The sequence below is a fragment of the Typopeltis vanoorti genome, chromosome 17, assembly GCF_054136105.1.
Source record: "Typopeltis vanoorti isolate ZY-2024b chromosome 17, IOZ_Tvanoo_1.0, whole genome shotgun sequence".
Classification (NCBI taxonomy): domain Eukaryota; kingdom Metazoa; phylum Arthropoda; class Arachnida; order Uropygi; family Thelyphonidae; genus Typopeltis; species Typopeltis vanoorti.
Genome location: NC_143565.1, coordinates 57438375 through 57461407, shown reverse-complemented (window position 1 = coordinate 57461407; position 23033 = coordinate 57438375). Strand labels below are relative to the sequence as shown.

General features: G+C 35.9%; 2 non-coding genes across 2 annotated transcripts; one reads left to right on the top strand and one right to left on the bottom strand.

Annotated features, from left to right (window-relative positions):
- Positions 1 to 9284: 9284 nt before the first annotated feature.
- On the bottom strand, positions 9285 to 9355 carry TRNAG-GCC (transfer RNA glycine (anticodon GCC)). The gene has a single exon. It is a non-coding gene; the product is annotated as a tRNA-Gly (tRNA).
- Positions 9356 to 12929: 3574 nt separating this feature from the next.
- TRNAG-GCC (transfer RNA glycine (anticodon GCC)) lies at positions 12930 to 13000 on the top strand. The gene has a single exon. It is a non-coding gene; the product is annotated as a tRNA-Gly (tRNA).
- Positions 13001 to 23033: the final 10033 nt, after the last annotated feature.

The following is a 23033-nucleotide window of genomic DNA, read 5'->3' as shown; positions in this document are numbered from 1 at the left end:
AACTATCGATTGGAAGTTGGTAGTGATGTAGTTTTTTTTCTTTTTATGTAGTGCTATCATAATATCTGTACACTTATAGTACGTGTCAGGATTTTTGATAATAATGATGATGACGAACTAAGATAAACTCGAATTCACGCAAATGCCTCAAAGAGGACTAAAATACTTCCAACAATTCACGTCGGTCAAACTTTATGAGAGCTCTCCCTTCCAGATAACGAATTGCGGCAACGGATGCGATGATGATGTCAGTTCATTTCCTATATGTTTTCTGAGGCGTTTCTTTTTTTTCTGAAATCGCTTGACTCTTAACATTTAGCAAAGCTACATTTAATAATGTACATACATTCCCCCACAAACCCGTAAAACAGCACACGCACGCACGCACTTGCCTCTCAAAATGCATTAAAGCTCGTACACTTCGCTCCCCCTCCAAAAAAAAATAAAAAATAAAATAACACAGACACACCAAATACGAAGTTCCCATCCCAATTAAATTAAACCAAAAAACAAAAAACATTTTCAATACCCTAATAAACATACAGCAAAAATTACAAAGCATATGCACCTGTCCTTTCCCCCGCCCCCCGAAAAAAAGCGACGGGCGCACACACACACACACACACACACACACACACACCTGTTCTAGTTAAAAACACACAATAAACTGTAGAAGAAAGAAAACGACAGGAAAAATAAACCACACCGCAACAAGCAAGAACACAGTAGCAATTAATAACAAACTTACTTCAAAAAATACTGTTAAGAAACACGATTTGAAAATAAAAACGCCAAAATAAAAATAAAGAAAACTAATTGACATCATCACATGTTTCAATTTTTATTTACTTTTATTAACCTATTCAACACATCATTGTGGTAAAAAGTACTTGCTATTATAAGAAGAAGCGCAGCACGCACTCTACGTAGTTTTTTTTTTTTTTTAATATTTTTAGATGATCAGAAAAACAAGCCAACCTCGTTCACTTGGATGACATATGAATGCAACTAAATAATTTCGAAATACGGTTAACAGTAGTACAAATCTTATTAATGATTGCCAATTAGAACGTTTAATGTATTGGCTTAATTTAAAGCACGGAAAGCAAATGTCTCAAAGAGGACTTTAATACTTCTATAATTAAAGGAAAGGAAAGGAAAGGAAAGGAAAGGAAAGGGAAAAAAAATAATAATACAACCTACTTAAATTAAATATATATAAGTTATAAACGCAGTAGTGACTGAAATAATTCCCTCCATATTAAATATATATATCTTGAAGAAATAATCAAGACTGCACTGAGAATTCAGAATAATTAATTACGTAGCCTCTTACGAGAACAATTTTACAAGAACTAGTTTAAAATGGTTGTTTGGTCAGTGGAAGCACAATGGCAAGAACTACAATTGTAGTTCGAATTGTACAATTTTAATACAATACGAATATACCAGTTGTTCGCAAAGTCACTCGTATTTTAATTAACTAGATACGACAAGGACCACACTGCCGAAGGCTATATCTCATAAACACTCTGCCACGCTTAAATATTTTAATTTCAATATATTTGACTGAAAAAAAAATGTATATTTTAAATTCAGTTCTTCTCTCAATGCACGCAAAAATTACTTTGTTATTTATTGCTTTAAACTCAGTTGTATATTGACCTTTAATTCATTTGAATGATAATTGAATTTTTATTAAGGTAAATACAGAATTAAGATTTCTGATGAGTATTCAGTAATGCTCAAGAGATGGAGCTCTTGAGCATGAAATTTATGTCATCGAAAAGAACTGAGGTATAACGAACCACATACTTTGAAACAAGTTTCAGTGAGAAACCTATATTGGAATATGAAATTTCAGAGGCATATAAAGAAATTTCAATCATAGCATCGGTGGTTTACACGCGGGTGGCCCAGGTTCGATTCCCGGTCGATGTAGTGATTTTTAATTTTCATTTTTTTGAAATTCTGACATTGTGGAACATATTGTGGAAAATATTTTGAATTTGGATTATTCCAGTGTAATACAACCTCACGGATAATAATCCTTGTTCAAAAAAGAGGGTACCCTCCTTGTTTGTTAGATTAAAAAATAAACATCAACAACGTTTGTTGTTAGAGATGCGATCCGCACCTTCAGCTATACCACAAGATTACAACGTTTATCAACTTTACAATAAATATTGTAGAGAACGGAATATTTAACTAAATACATTTCTTTCATTGGTATTCCTACAATAAAGAACGAAAGTTTATTGCCCACTTGTAAAGAAATTCAGAGAACAGCTGATCACCTCAGAAACGTTTTATTTTGTCATACTCGCTGTAAGAAACTGAAGTCGTTATGAGCACGTAAAATTCAATTTTTTAGTGAAGACCACTTTTTAGCCAAATATTAAATATTGTGTAAAATATTTACTAACTACTTAATCCTCTTGCTGATTAAACATTAAAACATTGAATATTAATTGCTAAGATGTAAATCGAGCAGTGCATACGAGATTGAGAAGCTATGAATAAGTAATGATGGAATGCATTCAGGTATAACAAAACATACCTTAACAGACCTGCATTATGTAAGTCATAAGGTTTAACTACTACGTAAAACGTTCTGTCGCAGGGTATTGGTGGTTCAGTAGGAAGTATTTGTTTCCCATTTCGGTGGATCGATTTGATTCGATTCTCATTCGGTGCAATGGATTTGTTTCTCTTACCTTTGAGGAACAAATGGCGCTTCACAGCATCTTCATTGTAAAACAAAGATTATCGTCTGATATTAATGGTTGTCCCATGAAATGAAATTTGGCTAGGGAACTTTTGTAATCAGCATTTGATAATTTCTTTTTTATCATTCACGATTCCTGTTATTTTCAGCTTTGAATATATATATATATATATATATATATATTCTGCGTGTTTTGAATTGCATTCAGTCTCATGGATAATAATAATGCTGATCACTTCTATTCGTACTTTAGACATTTCCTCGTTTCTAGCACGGCACATCCCGGTGTATATCAAAATAAGCTTTGCTTCGATCGGTAAGTGGTCACTGATGGGACTCTGAATATGGAAATTCGTAAGTTTCGAGAATCCTTACTTAAGCGAGGAGCGATCTATTTAGTCGTTAAGTTTTAGAGCAGAGAAAGTTTAGCATTTTAATAGCGGTACCAGAGACTGAGGAGCCATCTTTTTTTTGGGGGGGGGGGGATTTATTCTGTTCGCCACAGTAGGAAGTGGAATGCTAAAACATACTCTAAAATAGTGTGGCTCACTAACTCCACCTGATTAGCCATATTCAGATAAAATCTCTGCAGCGGTATAAAAATGAATTTTCTTTGCAGTCTGAAACATTAGGACTGTTACTAACAAGCATACGACTTAAGCACCTGAAAAGGTATGCTTGTTCCACACGAAGAGACGTAGAGCGCAGCTATACATAGAAATACCGGCACTCTCTGAAAATTACCATATAGGACATGGACAGCGGAGAGAGCATACAGGAGGATACCCGTTGGTTTTCTTGGGATAGAGGGCGAGGAAGAGAGTAGAAGAATTAACGTGGATTCATGGGATGGTTTAGCAATCCCCTGATTGATTTATCTGAAATACCACCTGGAATATAGCATCTCATGACGTTACGTTTCAATATTGATCTAGAATCAGAGCATTACAATTATTAATGAGTGTGCTCTATTATGAATGATGACGCGAAAAAAAGATTTCGAAATTGAGCATCGTGCAGCATTCGGAAATTAAGAAAAAGTTTGGTAACTTCACTGCTAGAGTGGGATGCGACGCAACATCCTAACTGGAAAACTTTGGGAAGGATTCTATTAAAAGAAAAAGGGTAAATGGAATTCTCTTGTTCCGGAAGTGTAAAGAACATGCCATTAATAGCAATAATACATTTTTTCGTGAATATCAGCCATTCTCGATATCACAGAAACTTCTAACCGATTTTTGTATGATTATATCATTGTTTATTGCTCTTGATTGCAATTATTGCTTTCTTTGATGACACACGATCACTACTAACGATTGATAGAATAGGTATCGTCATGTTCTCTTCATCATGGTCGTCAACAATTCACTTATGGAGAGACTGCGATGCCGATCACAAGAACAAAGACATAATTTTGATGGTCTGAGAAATGCTGAAGAGTGTTTGCATCTCTAACCTAATGATGTTTCTGGAAAATCTTATCGAAGATTGCTTTTCTACCAAAATTCATTTCCATTTTGGAACTGCTGTGAAGACATATCAATAAGTGTCTTTAGAAATGATCATTCGGAAGACAGATTCATGCTTGAAATATGCGTGAGCAATGATGTTCTTGTGCTCTTTTCATTCAAGGTGGGATATGTTTTTACGTATTTGATGGAAAACTTCAATAAAATTCACCTATTGAGTATTTCAGATGTTGAAATAAATAATTTTTTTAAATTAAATTGACTCTGATTCAAACTGAAAACAAACCAAAATGTCGATTGCGAAATTTAAACCGAACTAGAAGCCATTATTCAGATATTCAAATACAGCAGACTCATTAATGTAATTCTTTGATTCTAGATCAACATTGAGGCGTAACGTCATGAGATGCTATATTCCAGGTGGTACTTCAGACAAATCATTCAGGCGATTACTAAACCAGCCCATGAATCCACGTTACTTCTTTTGCTCTCTTCCTCGTCCTCCATCCCAAGAAAACTGAAGGGTATTCTACTCTATGCTCTCTCCGATGTCGTACTTCAAATAATTCACGTGATCATACTTTACGAGAGCTGTTCCTTCCCGATAACTGCGATGACGAACTAAATTAACTATGTAAGTGTTCGTATTGGCGTCACCGGATGTGATGATGTCGACTCGTTTACTTTATGTTTAGTGAGGCTTTTTTTTCTGAAATTGCTTTGCGATTTTATTTTCTCATCTTATTTCTTATTAGTATTTCTTGAAGTAAGTTTGTTATGTCATTGCTATTATGGTCTTTCTTCTTATGTTGGTATGTTTATAATCCCTCGTTTTGTTTCTTCTACAGTGTGTGTGTGTGTGTGTGTGTGTGTGTGTGTGTTCTATTACGAATTGGAGTTTATTTTTATGAAGAATGGAGTTATAACTTGGTTTGTTTTATTAGGTAGAGCAGTTGTGTGTACGTTGAAGTTTTGTTTTATTATTTTTTGAGGGGATGACAGGTGTATGTATTTTTGTGATTTTTGCGTATGTTTTTTGGGTGGGAGGAAATGCGATTGTTGCTTTTTTTGGGGATGGAAATATGGAAATGTGTTTTTGTTGTTGTTTTTTTTTGGAGGGGGGTGAGATGAGCGAGCTTTGATTCATTTGGGGGGGGCTGATGCGTGTGTGTTTTGTGGGGTTGTTGGGAAGGTGTGTGTGCATTATTAAATGTTCTTTTGTTAAATGAATGTGCTCAAGTTAGGTAGAACGTCGCATGTACTCGAGAACTGGCTTGACAATTTAAAGTCAGTGAAATCACCAAATCACCACGTAATCACCACGCAAATTAAAAACAACCAAAAACATGAAACAGCCAATACCAAAAACGCAGGAACCACAAGCCAAACACCAGTACATTGTAGTGTTTGTAGTAGTGGGATTTTTGTATTTGGTGTTTCATTGTTTTATCAGACAATTTTTTTTTATAATATGCAGGGTGTAATATGGTAAAATTGTTCATAATAGTATAAATGCCATTATTTCTTCCAATGTGTTCTTATGCTTTTCAAACCATGTACCAACTAACTTTAACTAACTTGTAATAATTACATTTTTCCCTTTGTTTTTCTTTTAGCATCGATTTTGCCTATTGTTCCTTGTGCTGATCAATACTATCAGATTCGTTAACGCCAATCACATAAAACACACCAGGTGGCATTTTTTAGTTTAGTTTATGTTTATGTCTACGATATCAGAAAGGAGTGGATGTAGTAAAGTTTTATCCTTTTCGTACGTAATTTACACCAATCCTTTTCAGTGACATTTCAAATTAAAATAATGGGAGCCATTGTCTGCATTAGTGTGCGACAACCTGCCCTGCCGGCAACACTTCTTCCAGAAGAACGATGATCATTCTTAAATTGAGTTGGCTAATCGTAAACATGCACTTTAGCCGCTGTTGTAATCCAAACATTTCTGAGACATCTCAAGTGAGCACTTTTAAAAAGCAAAGAGTATTGTGCTTTCAAAAGACTTGAGTTGTCGATCCGTTTCCCCGTCCTATTTAACTTTATATCTAGTTTAACAGTTTTACTGCGTGGTGGAAAGGGAATTTTAGGTAATTTGTTTAATTATCAACATGCGATGGCTATTGCATGCAATCATAAAATCACAAGCATCATAAATTTGGCAAATAATTACCTTCATTTTGAGTTGTGAAAATTACACACTTAGCCACGAACCTTGAAATCTATAAATAGGTTTCTTCGAGTTTGTAAATTTCACATATGAAGTGATAAGAGTGGAATTTAATCACGTTATTTACATGTTTTTAAGTGTTCAATTCAGCTAAAGAAATAAGCACGGTGTTTATTATAACGTACACTTAGTACAGTATTATATTTTTTTTTTATGAGCGATGCCTTACATCCTTTTTATTTAAAAAAAATTAGAATAAAATCATAAATAATGATGATAATAATAAATGAGTAAATATGCACAAAAAAGTCATACTATTCCGTAGACTACACTTGGTGTTATGTAGAATTCCACAAATAAATAAATAAACAGCTGAAAATTTGATACTAAATGTTGGATCACTGAACTCGTTTCTAGTTGCGAATTCATTTGCAAAAATAATAAGTTTAACCATTTTCTTTTAAATAATGCTGATTTATATAGCAAATGTATCAGTTCAAAGCACTGAAATCCATTCGTGTTTGTGCAGTGGAAACTATATCAAAGCATGTTTTTACTTATTTACTTTAAAAAGATTCATTGCGTGGATATTTTCTACCTAATTATCACTAGAGAGAGAGAGAGTAGATTTAAAACATTTAATTGTATAAGATAGTAAGAGTAATTACAAGAATGTATTCCACCAATTATAGTAGTCCTTTTTGCATTTACAATGAAGCTCATAATTCTCTGCAATATATACTGAATAGTTGAAAAACACCGCAATCCTTTCCTCTAGTAGATGAATGTGTGGACTACATATTGAGACTCTCTCTCTCTCCCCCCCACCCTTTCTTCCTTTCAAATTGGAACTTTAATAAACACAATCATGGCTAAGGCAACACTTAGTTAAACCATAGGAATGAAATGCACTGCGGATATACACGTACTTATGATATTATCATTATTGTTATTGTTTATTATGAAAAAAGGCGCTATCTATCTAAGGTTGAATTAATATATACGGGGAAGAATGACATCGAAAAATGGGGAATACAGTTTTGTCCAATCACCTAAAAGACGACCCATTAACGATCACGCATTATCAAACGCTGATTTCAAGTCGAGTGCACGTCACACTTCATCCATCACAAATCCTAATATAAAGACGTAATGTTTGTTATGTCACTCAAAGGTTAAAATCATCATCATTATCATGCGTATCAAGGATTTAGGCCTAGCATGGCCTGCTCCGGCCTTAGAAGTCATCGTTGAATCGTTTAAGAGGACGTCCTGGTTTTCTTTTTCCTAATGGTTTGTACTTTAAGGCTTGTTTTGGTAATCTTTCTGTTTTCATTCTTTGAACGTGTTCCATCCATTTATGTTTATATTTTTTAATTTTTTCTATTACTGGTTCTTGGTTTAATTCGTTCATAATTTCTTCGTTCCTTTTGTGATCAAATAGGGTATACTTTGCAGTTTTTCTCATAAACTTCATTTCTGCTGTTAAAGAAACAATAAATATGCATAAAAAGCTGCATCGGCCCGGAATCGAACCCCGGCCACCCGCGTGGCAGGAGAGTATCGGCCACTTACCCACCGTTGCCTTGAACCCAATTCCTGCATACTGATCTTACATTGTGAATATAAATATATGTCAGTAAAATAAAGTTTGGTTACGTTGAGATTTGTTATTCGCACTGTTTCGACGACTGATCTGGCATGGCGGCTCCATCTCGTGGGCGCTATTTAATCTTTAAAAATCAACTTAAAATCAATGAGCCATATGCGTTTGACAGTTTAACTATAATTAACAGAAAGGCATTACATTTGCTAATGAGAGTGATCTGAGTAGTAAACTTACTTTGAAACTAGTGACTAGTGGCACAGTAACAATCTTATTATGACACGTAAGTCAATGGCAGTCTCTTGCGAACGAGTATGATTGCCTTTTGAGAGACACTGAGGAATCCGAAAATGGCTGACTACCTCCATCCATTATCCAAAAGACGTTTTGCAGTGCTAAAATGTGTTTCGAAGATGTATTGCTAATTGAGGAACATTTGTCCATGTGATCGATGATAGCTTTTATTCTTCTCTTCGTAATATCTTGTGGTACATCATACAGTATCAAAATAAACAAAATTAGGCATTTCATTTATTTTTTAATGATCTCCCAGTGCTCATGCCGATGTTACATGTTTTCATATTCGCTCCGAGGTTACCGGTGAAGTGCTTCTTTTGCTCTTCTCTTTTTCTTTGGCTCTCTTTCAGTTACGAGAAGATCTGATTTGAAAAATGACATCTAGTCTACTGTGAAATGACGAATCCAACAAATTTTTGACTGCGAAAGGACACGTTTGTGTCAGCTGTTCTCTGAATTTCTTCACAAGTGAGCAATAAACTTTCGGTCTTATTGCAGGAATACCAATGAAAGAAACGTGTTTTATTTTCACAGATTATATTTAAAATACAGAATGTTTCTAAATATAATACATATATCATATTATGAATATTTCATTTTATTCAGTTTAATTCTATATTTGATTCTCTACAATATTTATTGTAAATTGATAAACGCCGTAATCTTGTGACCTAGCTGAAGGTGCAGTTAACATATTTAATGCTTAGCGCCTCACACACGTTGATGATGTTATTCGTTTGTTTGTTAATCTAACAAACAAGAGGTACCCTCTTTTCTGAACAAGGATTATTATCCGTGAGGTTAAATTACACTGGAAGATTCCAACTTCAAAATATTGTGCAACTCAATTATCACAAATTATTAAACACTGATTTTAAGAAAAAGAATTGAATTTTTACTTCCATGAAAGGAATATTAGTGTAATATTAGGAAATAATTTGTTTTGGAGGTGTTTCGAAGCTCCATATGTTCCACAAATACAGAATTTGGGGAAAAAGAAATCATTGCATCGGCCGGGAATCGAACCCGGGCCACCCGCGTGGCAGGCGAGTATTCTACCATTGAACCACCGATGCTATGAAAGTAAGCGCTTCATATGCCTCTGAAATCTCATATCCCCCATATTGGTCACTTCAGTGAAACTTGTTTAAAAGTATGCGGTTCCTTACACTTGAGTTCTTTCGATGAATAACCTATATTTCATAGTGGCTCCATCTCTTGAGCATTACTGAATACACATCAGTCATCTTACTTCTGTATACAACTGGATAATAATTCAATTTTCATTCAGTTGAAAACAGAATTGAATATACAACTGAGGTTATAGCAATAAATAAGAGAAATATTTTCGCATATTGAGAGAACTGGATATTAAATATCCATTCTTCTTTCAGTGAAATATATCGAAATGAAAAGCTTTAAACGTAGCAGAGTTTTTATGAGAGTGTAACGTTCTGCAGTGTGGCTGTCGTCGTATCGAGTTAATAAAAATACGAGTGACTTTGTTAGAACTTTAAATTGCGGCTTCATGTATATTAAGAAATATTTAAAAAGTTGCAACTGTGATATCACATGACTTTTATACTTTAAGGAATGAATATTATTTAATCTATTCAAACTTTGGATTTTTGTTACACTATCGATTCTGACAGACTGAACCCTTATGGAGACACTGACGCTGAATGGCTACTTTATTTCCCCATTTAGGAAAATGTGGAGGTATTTCCACTCAAACTATCATTAAGTTCACAAAAACACTACAAGTATTTCCCGCATTATTCCCGATCTGCTTTACACGAAGTTTCATGAAAGTAATTCTTAATAAATTGTATCCTATCACAACTATTTGAGATTGGACGCATTACTTTGGCTCAGAATGATATAGTAACGGTCACTTTTATGTGAAATGTGGCTACTAGTTCTGTGGTGGTAAATTTGTACTAAACTGATACTCTACAAGCACTTTTTCCGATGAAACTTCCTTTTAGAAATCTTTAAGAGCTTTGTTTGTTTTTATGCTTTAATTTAGCATATGAATTCATGAACTGATATATTAGATCGATGATAGTTTCTTATTCTTCTCTTCTCGGTATGTTGTGGTACACCATACAGTTTCAAAATAAACAAAACTGGGAACTTCATTTATTTTTTAATGATCTACAGCTCCCAGTTGTTTATGCCGATGTTACCTGTTTTCTTATTCTCTCTGAGGTTACCGGTGAAGTGCTTCTTTTGTCCTTCTTTTTTCTTTGGTACTCTTTCGGTTCCGAGAATAAGGTATGATTGAAGTTTTGTTTCAGAATGAGTGAAAGGTTAAATTGTTATTTTGATTTGTTTTGATTTGTGGCTTGGATGCATATCTCATCATGTAACTTAATTTTGACTCTCTCTGCCAGATGAGATATGCATCCAAGCCACGCTATTGCTACTACAGTTCATCTTTATTTCAGGTGTAAGTGGCCTGCAAAAGGAGAGTCAATTTATTTTAATCTTAATCAATTCAGACCTAAGCAAAACAAATCAAAATAACAATTTAACCTTTCACTCATTCTGAAACAAAACTTCAAATCGTTATGTTAACATTTTCAAAGACGTCGATCTATAAATGAGCCAGAATGAGTATAAGGTCACAAGTGCTTCGCCAACCTGTTCACAATAATGTTGGCTAAGCACTTGTGATTCAGTTTGAAGGAGAAACTCTTCAAAACGTGAATCCTTTCCCCTATCCATCATGTGTAGCTTAATGCTGACAGTGATGATGAAATTTTGCATAGTTGAAATGCCCTCTCATAGCTTTCGCATGTTTATGAGAAGAAGCATATTATGTCTGACACATCCATTCTGCAGAGCCAACGTAGCTCAGATGGTATGGACAAAGCCCTTTGGTCGGACTCGGGTTCGATTCCAGTTAGTGTACGTGGAACATTTATCTTGTCGCTTTCCACTAAAGGGGGAGTTAACCGGGCTGATACGTTGTTGGAGGTTTTTTCTCCCGCTAACTCGGGTTTTCATCGCTCCAAACAAGCAAACTGGTCCCCTGAACATACACGACTACAGTCATAAATATAAGTGCTGCATGGAAGATAGCAGGAAACCACCTTCCTCATACTCATCTTCCTGATTTGTAGCGTATGCTGCCCCACTAGACACAAGGCTGAAGGGAAAAAAAAACATGCTGCAGTTGTACACTTGGTTATAGGACTGTTGTGATGCGAAATTTTCCAGATATGCCGTTTAGTTAGAAAACTAGCACCCACATTATCTCCCGTTAACAACTTGGGAAAATATCAAAGCTTTCGTCCCAAAAGTCTCAAAATTTAGTTCAAAGATAGATAGACTAATAACACTGGTGGTTTTAATAACGCATTTCCAAGGCAACAATGATTATCCAGGACAAATTTACAGGACTGTTCGTTTCAATTGTCCAGCTATAGTCTTTTCAATCATACCTTATTCTCGGAACCGAAAGAGTACCAAAGAAAAAAGAAGGACAAAAGAAGCACTTCACCGGTAACCTCAGAGAGAATAAGAAAACAGGTAACATCGGCATAAACAACTGGGAGCTGTAGATCATTAAAAAATAAATGAAGTTCCCAGTTTTGTTTATTTTGAAACTGTATGGTGTACCACAACATACCGAGAAGAGAAGAATAAGAAACTATCATCGATCTAATATATCAGTTCATGAATTCATATGCTAAATTAAAGCATAAAAACAAACAAAGCTCTTAAAGATTTCTAAAAGGAAGTTTCATCGGAAAAAGTGCTTGTAGAGTATCAGTTTAGTACAAATTTACCACCACAGAACTAGTAGCCACATTTCACATAAAAGTGACCGTTACTATATCATTCTGAGCCAAAGTAATGCGTCCAATCTCAAATAGTTGTGATAGGATACAATTTATTAAGAATTACTTTCATGAAACTTCGTGTAAAGCAGATCGGGAATAATGCGGGAAATACTTGTAGTGTTTTTGTGAACTTAATGATAGTTTGAGTGGAAATACCTCCACATTTTCCTAAATGGGGAAATAAAGTAGCCATTCAGCGTCAGTGTCTCCATAAGGGTTCAGTCTGTCAGAATCGATAGTGTAACAAAAATCCAAAGTTTGAATAGATTAAATAATATTCATTCCTTAAAGTATAAAAGTCATGTGATATCACAGTTGCAACTTTTTAAATATTTCTTAATATACATGAAGCCGCAATTTAAAGTTCTAACAAAGTCACTCGTATTTTTATTAACTCGATACGACGACAGCCACACTGCAGAACGTTACACTCTCATAAAAACTCTGCTACGTTTAAAGCTTTTCATTTCGATATATTTCACTGAAAGAAGAATGGATATTTAATATCCAGTTCTCTCAATATGCGAAAATATTTCTCTTATTTATTGCTATAACCTCAGTTGTATATTCAATTCTGTTTTCAACTGAATGAAAATTGAATTATTATCCAGTTGTATACAGAAGTAAGATGACTGATGTGTATTCAGTAATGCTCAAGAGATGCAGCCACTATGAAATATAGGTTATTCATCGAAAGAACTCAAGTGTAAGGAACCGCATACTTTTAAACAAGTTTCACTGAAGTGACCTATATGGGGGATATGAGATTTCAGAGGCATATGAAGCGCTTACTTTCATAGCATCGGTGGTTCAATGGTAGAATACTCGCCTGCCACGCGGGTGGCCCGGGTTCGATTCCCGGCCGATGCAATGATTTCTTTTTCCCCAAATTCTGTATTTGTGGAACATATGGAGCTTCGAAACACCTCCAAAACAAATTATTTCCTAATATTACACTAATATTCCTTTCATGGAAGTAAAAATTCAATTCTTTTTCTTAAAATCAGTGTTTAATAATTTGTGATAATTGAGTTGCACAATATTTTGAAGTTGGAATCTTCCAGTGTAATTTAACCTCACGGATAATAATCCTTGTTCAGAAAAGAGGGTACCTCTTGTTTGTTAGATTAACAAACAAACGAATAACATCATCAACGTGTGTGAGGCGCTAAGCATTAAATATGTTAACTGCACCTTCAGCTAGGTCACAAGATTACGGCGTTTATCAATTTACAATAAATATTGTAGAGAATCAAATATAGAATTAAACTGAATAAAATGAAATATTCATAATATGATATATGTATTATATTTAGAAACATTCTGTATTTTAAATATAATCTGTGAAAATAAAACACGTTTCTTTCATTGGTATTCCTGCAATAAGACCGAAAGTTTATTGCTCATTTGTGAAGAAATTCAGAGAACAGCTGACACAAACGTGTCCTTTCGCAGTCAAAAATTTGTTGGATTCGTCATTTCACAGTAGACTAGATGTCATTTTTCAAATCAGATCTTCTCGTAACTGAAAGAGAGCCAAAGAAAAAGAGAAGGGCAAAAGAAGCACTTCACCGGTAACCTCGGAGCGAATATGAAAACATGTAACATCGGCATGAGCACTGGGAGATCATTAAAAAATAAATGAAATGCCTAATTTTGTTTATTTTGATACTGTATGATGTACCACAAGATATTACGAAGAGAAGAATAAAAGCTATCATCGATCACATGGACAAATGTTCCTCAATTAGCAATACATCTTCGAAACACATTTTAGCACTGCAAAACGTCTTTTGGATAATGGATGGAGGTAGTCAGCCATTTTCGGATTCCTCAGTGTCTCTCAAAAGGCAATCATACTCGTTCGCAAGAGACTGCCATTGACTTACGTGTCATAATAAGATTGTTACTGTGCCACTAGTCACTAGTTTCAAAGTAAGTTTACTACTCAGATCACTCTCATTAGCAAATGTAATGCCTTTCTGTTAATTATAGTTAAACTGTCAAACGCATATGGCTCATTGATTTTAAGTTGATTTTTAAAGATTAAATAGCGCCCACGAGATGGAGCCGCCATGCCAGATCAGTCGTCGAAACAGTGCGAATAACAAATCTCAACGTAACCAAACTTTATTTTACTGACATATATTTATATTCACAATGTAAGATCAGTATGAAGGAATTGGGTTCAAGGCAACGGTGGGTAAGTGGCCGATACTCTCCTGCCACGCGGGTGGCCGGGGTTCGATTCCGGGCCGATGCAGCTTTTTATGCATATTTATTGTTTCTTTAACAGCAGAAATGAAGTTTATGAGAAAAACTGCAAAGTATACCCTATTTGATCACAAAAGGAACGAAGAAATTATGAACGAATTAAACCAAGAACCAGTAATAGAAAAAATTAAAAAATATAAACATAAATGGATGGAACACGTTCAAAGAATGAAAACAGAAAGATTACCAAAACAAGCCTTAAAGTACAAACCATTAGGAAAAAGAAAACCAGGACGTCCTCTTAAACGATTCAACGATGACTTCTAAGGCCGGAGCAGGCCATGCTAGGCCTAAATCCTTGATACGCATGATAATGATGATGATTTTAACCTTTGAGTGACATAACAAACATTACGTCTTTATATTAGGATTTGTGATGGATGAAGTGTGACGTGCACTCGACTTGAAATCAGCGTTTGATAATGCGTGATCGTTAATGGGTCGTCTTTTAGGTGATTGGACAAAACTGTATTCCCCATTTTTCGATGTCATTCATCCCCGTATATATTAATTCAACCTTAGATAGATAGCGCCTTTTTTCATAATAAACAATAACAATAATGATAATATCATAAGTACGTGTATATCCGCAGTGCATTTCATTCCTATGGTTTAACTAAGTGTTGCCTTAGCCATGATTGTGTTTATTAAAGTTCCAATTTGAAAGGAAGAAAGGGTGGGGGGGAGAGAGAGAGAGTCTCAATATGTAGTCCACACATTCATCTACTAGAGGAAAGGATTGCGGTGTTTTTCAACTATTCAGTATATATTGCAGAGAATTATGAGCTTCATTGTAAATGCAAAAAGGACTACTATAATTGGTGGAATACATTCTTGTAATTACTCTTACTATCTTATACAATTAAATGTTTTAAATCTACTCTCTCTCTCTCTAGTGATAATTAGGTAGAAAATATCCACGCAATGAATCTTTTTAAAGTAAATAAGTAAAAACATGCTTTGATATAGTTTCCACTGCACAAACACGAATGGATTTCAGTGCTTTGAACTGATACATTTGCTATATAAATCAGCATTATTTAAAAGAAAATGGTTAAACTTATTATTTTTGCAAATGAATTCGCAACTAGAAACGAGTTCAGTGATCCAACATTTAGTATCAAATTTTCAGCTGTTTATTTATTTATTTGTGGAATTCTACATAACACCAAGTGTAGTCTACGGAATAGTATGACTTTTTTGTGCATATTTACTCATTTATTATTATCATCATTATTTATGATTTTATTCTAATTTTTTTTAAATAAAAAGGATGTAAGGCATCGCTCATAAAAAAAAAATATAATACTGTACTAAGTGTACGTTATAATAAACACCGTGCTTATTTCTTTAGCTGAATTGAACACTTAAAAACATGTAAATAACGTGATTAAATTCCACTCTTATCACTTCATATGTGAAATTTACAAACTCGAAGAAACCTATTTATAGATTTCAAGGTTCGTGGCTAAGTGTGTAATTTTCACAACTCAAAATGAAGGTAATTATTTGCCAAATTTATGATGCTTGTGATTTTATGATTGCATGCAATAGCCATCGCATGTTGATAATTAAACAAATTACCTAAAATTCCCTTTCCACCACGCAGTAAAACTGTTAAACTAGATATAAAGTTAAATAGGACGGGGAAACGGATCGACAACTCAAGTCTTTTGAAAGCACAATACTCTTTGCTTTTTAAAAGTGCTCACTTGAGATGTCTCAGAAATGTTTGGATTACAACAGCGGCTAAAGTGCATGTTTACGATTAGCCAACTCAATTTAAGAATGATCATCGTTCTTCTGGAAGAAGTGTTGCCGGCAGGGCAGGTTGTCGCACACTAATGCAGACAATGGCTCCCATTATTTTAATTTGAAATGTCACTGAAAAGGATTGGTGTAAATTACGTACGAAAAGGATAAAACTTTACTACATCCACTCCTTTCTGATATCGTAGACATAAACATAAACTAAACTAAAAAATGCCACCTGGTGTGTTTTATGTGATTGGCGTTAACGAATCTGATAGTATTGATCAGCACAAGGAACAATAGGCAAAATCGATGCTAAAAGAAAAACAAAGGGAAAAATGTAATTATTACAAGTTAGTTAAAGTTAGTTGGTACATGGTTTGAAAAGCATAAGAACACATTGGAAGAAATAATGGCATTTATACTATTATGAACAATTTTACCATATTACACCCTGCATATTATAAAAAAAAATTGTCTGATAAAACAATGAAACACCAAATACAAAAATCCCACTACTACAAACACTACAATGTACTGGTGTTTGGCTTGTGGTTCCTGCGTTTTTGGTATTGGCTGTTTCATGTTTTTGGTTGTTTTTAATTTGCGTGGTGATTACGTGGTGATTTGGTGATTTCACTGACTTTAAATTGTCAAGCCAGTTCTCGAGTACATGCGACGTTCTACCTAACTTGAGCACATTCATTTAACAAAAGAACATTTAATAATGCACACACACCTTCCCAACAACCCCACAAAACACACACGCATCAGCCCCCCCCAAATGAATCAAAGCTCGCTCATCTCACCCCCCTCCAAAAAAAAACAACAACAAAAACACATTTCCATATTTCCATCCCCAAAAAAAGCAACAATCGCATTTCCTCCCACCCAAAAAACATACGCAAAAATCACAAAAATACATACACCTGTCATCCCCTCAAAAAATAATAAAACAAAACTTCAACGTACACACAACTGCTCTACCTAATAAAACAAACCAAGTTATAACTCCATTCTTCATAAAAATAAACTCCAATTCGTAATAGAACACACACACACACACACACACACACACACACTGTAGAAGAAACAAAACGAGGGATTATAAACATACCAACATAAGAAGAAAGACCATAATAGCAATGACATAACAAACTTACTTCAAGAAATACTAATAAGAAATAAGATGAGAAAATAAAATCGCAAAGCAATTTCAGAAAAAAAAGCCTCACTAAACATAAAGTAAACGAGTCGACATCATCACATCCGGTGACGCCAATACGAACACTTACATAGTTAATTTAGTTCGTCATCGCAGTTATCGGGAAGGAACAGCTCTCGTAAAGTATGATCACGTGAATTATTTGAAGTACGACATCGGAGAGAGCATAGAGTAGAATACCCTTCAGTTTTCTTGGGATGGAGGACGAGGAAGAGAGCAAAAGAAGTAACGTGGATTCATGGGCTGGTTTAGTAATCGCCTGAATGATTTGTTGGGGGGTGGGGGGGGGGGGGGGTGGGGGGGGGGGGGGGTGGGGGGGGGGGGGGGTGGGGGGGGGGGGGGGTGGGGGGGGGGGGGGGTGGGGGGGGGGGGGGGTGGGGGGGGGGGGGGGTGGGGGGGGGGGGGGGTGGGGGGGGGGGGGGGTGGGGGGGGGGGGGGGTGGGGGGGGGGGGGGGTGGGGGGGGGGGGGGGTGGGGGGGGGGGGGGGTGGGGGGGGGGGGGGGTGGGGGGGGGGGGGGGTGGGGGGGGGGGGGGGTGGGGGGGGGGGGGGGTGGGGGGGGGGGGGGGTGGGGGGGGGGGGGGGTGGGGGGGGGGGGGGGTGGGGGGGGGGGGGGGTGGGGGGGGGGGGGGGTGGGGGGGGGGGGGGGTGGGGGGGGGGGGGGGTGGGGGGGGGGGGGGGTGGGGGGGGGGGGGGGTGGGGGGGGGGGGGGGTGGGGGGGGGGGGGGGTGGGGGGGGGGGGGGGTGGGGGGGGGGGGGGGTGGGGGGGGGGGGACTAATCTTTAATCTGTAAATACTCGAAAATTATCAGATCTTTTATTATATATTTATTTTGTTATATTTCTGCGTTCAAAATGAGAGTTTTTTTGAGTTTAGGATTTATTACTTCACCGTCGTTATCTTAGCTTCACACTACTTACTAGCGGCTGCCACTCCGAATTGCATCTTCTACTTGTATTATCAGCTATTCTACACATCAAATTTTATTTTTTGGTTTCGAGTTTTTTCTATCTCGGACAACGAGCGCTTTTTGCTGCTTTCCCTCCCTCCCTTACCCTGCATGCTCGGTTTTCGACTATCCTATCCTTCCACAAAAGGATAGCTGATCAGGCAGGCGAGTATTCTATCACTGAACCGCCGATGCCACTTGTAGCAGTCTTTTATGTACTTACATGCCATGTCCTAATACAGGTCTGTTCAGTAAAACTTGTTTCAAGGTATTTTTCGTTATACTGAATAGATTCCATGATTACCCATTCATAGTGGTGCCATCTTGTGTGCGTTGCTGAATCTGCTGCAATTAATATGCAACGTGTACTCGACAATTTAGACCATATTTAACAGGACTAAACAGTGTGTAAACAATTAACGCAGTATTTAATCACTGGCAAAAGACCTAACAATTAAGTCCCGACTATCAATAGTCATTTTTAAATATTTATATTTAAGTATAAAATTTTCTGCAACTCTGTTGCAGAATAATTTTTATGGAAGTTTTTATGGAAGTAAAAATTCACCTAGCACACTATATTAAATAACCATGAGATATGATTAAAAGCTTATTTAATATAGTGTGCTAGGTGAATTTTTACTTCCATAAAAAATATATGCCTGATATCAAGATAACTGATTTGACATAGAAATGTTGTAAACACAAAATGTTACTCAAAGTCAGGAGTATTAAAAAAAGTACTGCCGTACATCAAACCCCGTGAGGCTACGAGCAGGCGTGTATTCTACGGGTAAAAAAATATTCCATATAATTACAAAACGTTCAAACTATCAAATATTTATAATTAAATACAGAATTTTCTGCAGTAGAGTTGACAAATATGGTAATCGTATTAAACTATCTGAACCTGTTTAATGGTTAGCGCTGTTCTACATGTTCTTTATGTTCTTTGTTTTTTTCTTAATTACTGTGAAGCAGAAACAACTCATCCAAAGTAGGTTTGTTATCCATAAAATCGAATTATTGGAAGATGCCGAATAGAAATCATGTGCGAGTCAAAACGAGGAACAACCGAGAACCATCAGTAATGAATACAAGTTTTAAATAGCGTGCGAGATGATTTTTTAATTCCATAAAACAAATACTGTACGTCAACAGACACGAGACCTTTAACACTTCTGCCCATGTCAGAAGAAGGAGAATCCATCCCGATGATAGGGTAATCAATCCATCTTGTGGAATGAGTGGTTTATTATTTCACGTTGGAAAATTAACTTTTCTTTTATGAACATTAGTTTTTAAAGTGGTAACTATTTTGCTTGTATAACAGTTGGAAAGTTTCATGTATAAAACACGTGATTTTGCGTATTGGCGACCAATTCGTACATCAGCTTATTTTTTTGTTCCCCCTTCAACATGAATTGACTCTTCTTGGGAAGTTTCCAGACTAGGATCTCGGATCTGTGGTCGGAGAGTATTTGCCTAATATCAACCGATAATTTGTTTGGCCACAGAAACGTTGTGAAGCGTAGAATGTTGCTAAAACTGAAGAGTATAAAAAAACCAACAATATTGCATTAGCCGCGAATTCAAAGAACGTTAGCTCAAGAGCAGGCGCGTATATTCTACCAGTGAATAACGAAGATTTTATGTGCATCGGAAATCGTATGTTCTAATATTACTTTGTTCTTCGAAACTTGCTTAGTTACACTTGAATTCTCTTGATGACCAACACTTTCATAATTGCTCCATCTTTGGAACATTACTCAGTCCACGTCATAAAAAATGAGTAATATGAATTTGGCATATTTACATAAATATGTAGCATGTCCAATGACATTGGTTAATAAGAGTTGTTCTCATTAGGAAACTGAATATTTTAAACCAGTTGCCATCGGAGCAGTAACCATCTAATTATGGCACTTAGGTCAACAGAGTCAGTTGCATACTGTCGATTCCAACAGAATGGACTAAAGCGATTCGAAATTCCGTAAATACGAGAGATTTCATACAGCATTATGTCCTTTGAAATATAGAATACTTTCTTTTGCACAATTTAGCCACTTCGGTCAAATTTGGTCTAAAACCTCTTCCTTTACCTTACAACGTACAATGACATTACTAGAGTACACACTCTGATGGATAAGCTTACGCTTCCAAGGGCCAAATAGCGACTCAGTCATGGCCTTGATATAGTCGGTCAAAGTCATGACCCACCCAGCTTTGACCATGACTGCCCGACTAAATCAGACTTCTGAGGGTGAATCGGGTAGAGAAAATATTCTTTCAGTGGTCTGGATGCTGGTGGAAAAATGTCGCACAGCCACGGTTACCCATCGTCTTTTTCTCCATGCTATTGGAATTAGGGATCGGAGCTGTCAAGTATTGTGCGCTGTTGTAATACACAATATTTGAGTGTCTTGAAAATACGCCTTCTGCCTCAGATAACGAGAAGAGAAGAATTTTTAAAAAATGCATCAATTTTTAAAGAAATGCACCTTATTCACCATTGCCTCCTCAACACACTGGGTTAATAATGAGTTCAAGAAGCAATTCAGAATTATTATCCATGAGACTGATTTAAATCAGAAGACGCACAGAACAAAATAAACAAGTGCAAACTAGGAAAAAAACAGGACTCTTCAATGATCATAAACAAGAGAAATTACTAATTAGATTTCTTGAGGGAAAGAATATTGGCCGAACATCAAGAGATAACGTTCGTGTTTTCCAATGAAGCGTAGACTATTTTCTCAAACAAAGGAGGAAAAAAAGTGCTTGGCGGAAATCGAATTCGGATTACCCGCGTTAGAGACGAGAATTCTAATATTCAACCACCTTTAAGATTCTTTTATCTACTTCTTACATATCATTACCTAATATAGGTTTGTCTGCTGAAACTTGTTTAAATATTTATTACGTTATACCGGAATTCATTAGATGACTACCTTTCATAGTGGCTCCGTGTAGTGCGCATTGCTAAATCTACATCATATAATCAATTAATACGCAATGCATATTAGGCTATTTTATAATATATTTTACAAGATGAAAGAGTCCATTTATCCTGTTTACAATATTTTTCATTGTCAAAGAGACAACTTTTAGCCAATAGTTTGCACTCGCTAATAAAGAAATAAAAGTTCCAAGCGATGACCAGAAAAGCAACAACAAAGTAATCATCGCATGTAAGTATACGCTACTGAAAAGAGAGATATCGTATTTAATAAGCGGTAAACATTTCTTATTTAGAAACTTTTACTTATAATATACCTATACATTGAACAAAAGGCCTCAAGGCTTCAGTTGGCCAAGTAGTATTATTACAATGTGGGATATGAAATATCTCTTCTTTTTAAATCCACGTACATATTAAAACCATTAAGTATAGAATGTAGCAAAATCCATACGAGAGAACAATTACTGTCGTGGGTAATGTCTAGGTACGATCCTCAGTCTCTGTTACCACTATTGAAACTCCAACCTGTCTCTGCTCTAAAACTTCACGACTAAATAGAACACCCTTCGCCTAAGTACGGATTTGTGAACTAAGGAATTTCCATATTCAAAGCCGTATCAGCGAACACTCACCGATCGCAGCAAAGCTTGTGCTGATATTTATCGGGATGATGCCCGTGATAGAACAGCGGATGTGTCTAAACTACGAAAAGAAGTAATCGGAAATTATTATCCATGAGACTGAATAGAAATCCTAACATGCAGAATACAAAAACATTCAAAGCTGAAAGCAACAAGAATAATCAATGATCATAAAAGAGGAAATTTATCAAATGCTGATTACAAAGAGTGTCCTAGTCAAATGTCCCTTTGTACTGCAACCATTCATCAGGAAATAATTTTTATTTTACAACTAAGGTGTTGTGAAGCCCGTATGTTCCTTATTAGTAAAAAAAATCCATTGCACCGAAACGGAATCGAATCAAATCCACCGAAATGGGAGACAAATACTGAACCACTGAACTACCCATACCCCCACGACACAAAGTTATACCTTATGACTTACTTAATACGGGTCGATTAAAGCTTTTTTAATATTTTAAAAAAGCTTTAATCTGTACCTAAAATAGTGGTCTTCACTAGGAAACTGACTTTTATGAGTGCCGAATGGCTCTTGATCCTTTAGTTTCTCAGAGCGAATGTGACAGAAAAAGGAAACATTTGTGAGGTGATCAGCTGTTCTCTGAATTTCTTCACAACTGAGCAATACACTTTCGTTCTTTATTGCGGGAATAATTATGAAATAAATGCACTTTGTTTCTTTAAATTATGTCTAAAAACAAAATATATTTATAAATATATTCCTATCTAAATAAATTTCAAATTATGAGTATTCAGTTTTAATCTGTATAATTAAATATTTGATTCTCTGTAATATTTCTTGCAAAGTTGATAAATGCATTAATCTTGTGATCTACCTGAAGGTGTGAAAACATACTTAATGCTTAGTGCACTTTCACATGTTGTTGATATTGTTTGTTTATTAATCAAACAAACGAGGAGATATCCCTTTTTTATGAAGGATTATTATCCGGAAAATGGAATTCCACTGGAAGATTCCAAATATTGTGCACTTCAGTGATCAGAGATGATTAAACACTGATTTTAAACAGCATGGGAGTCGAAATATTTCTTTCATAAAGCAGATGTTAATCGAATATTAAGAGAATTTGTTTCGTAATTA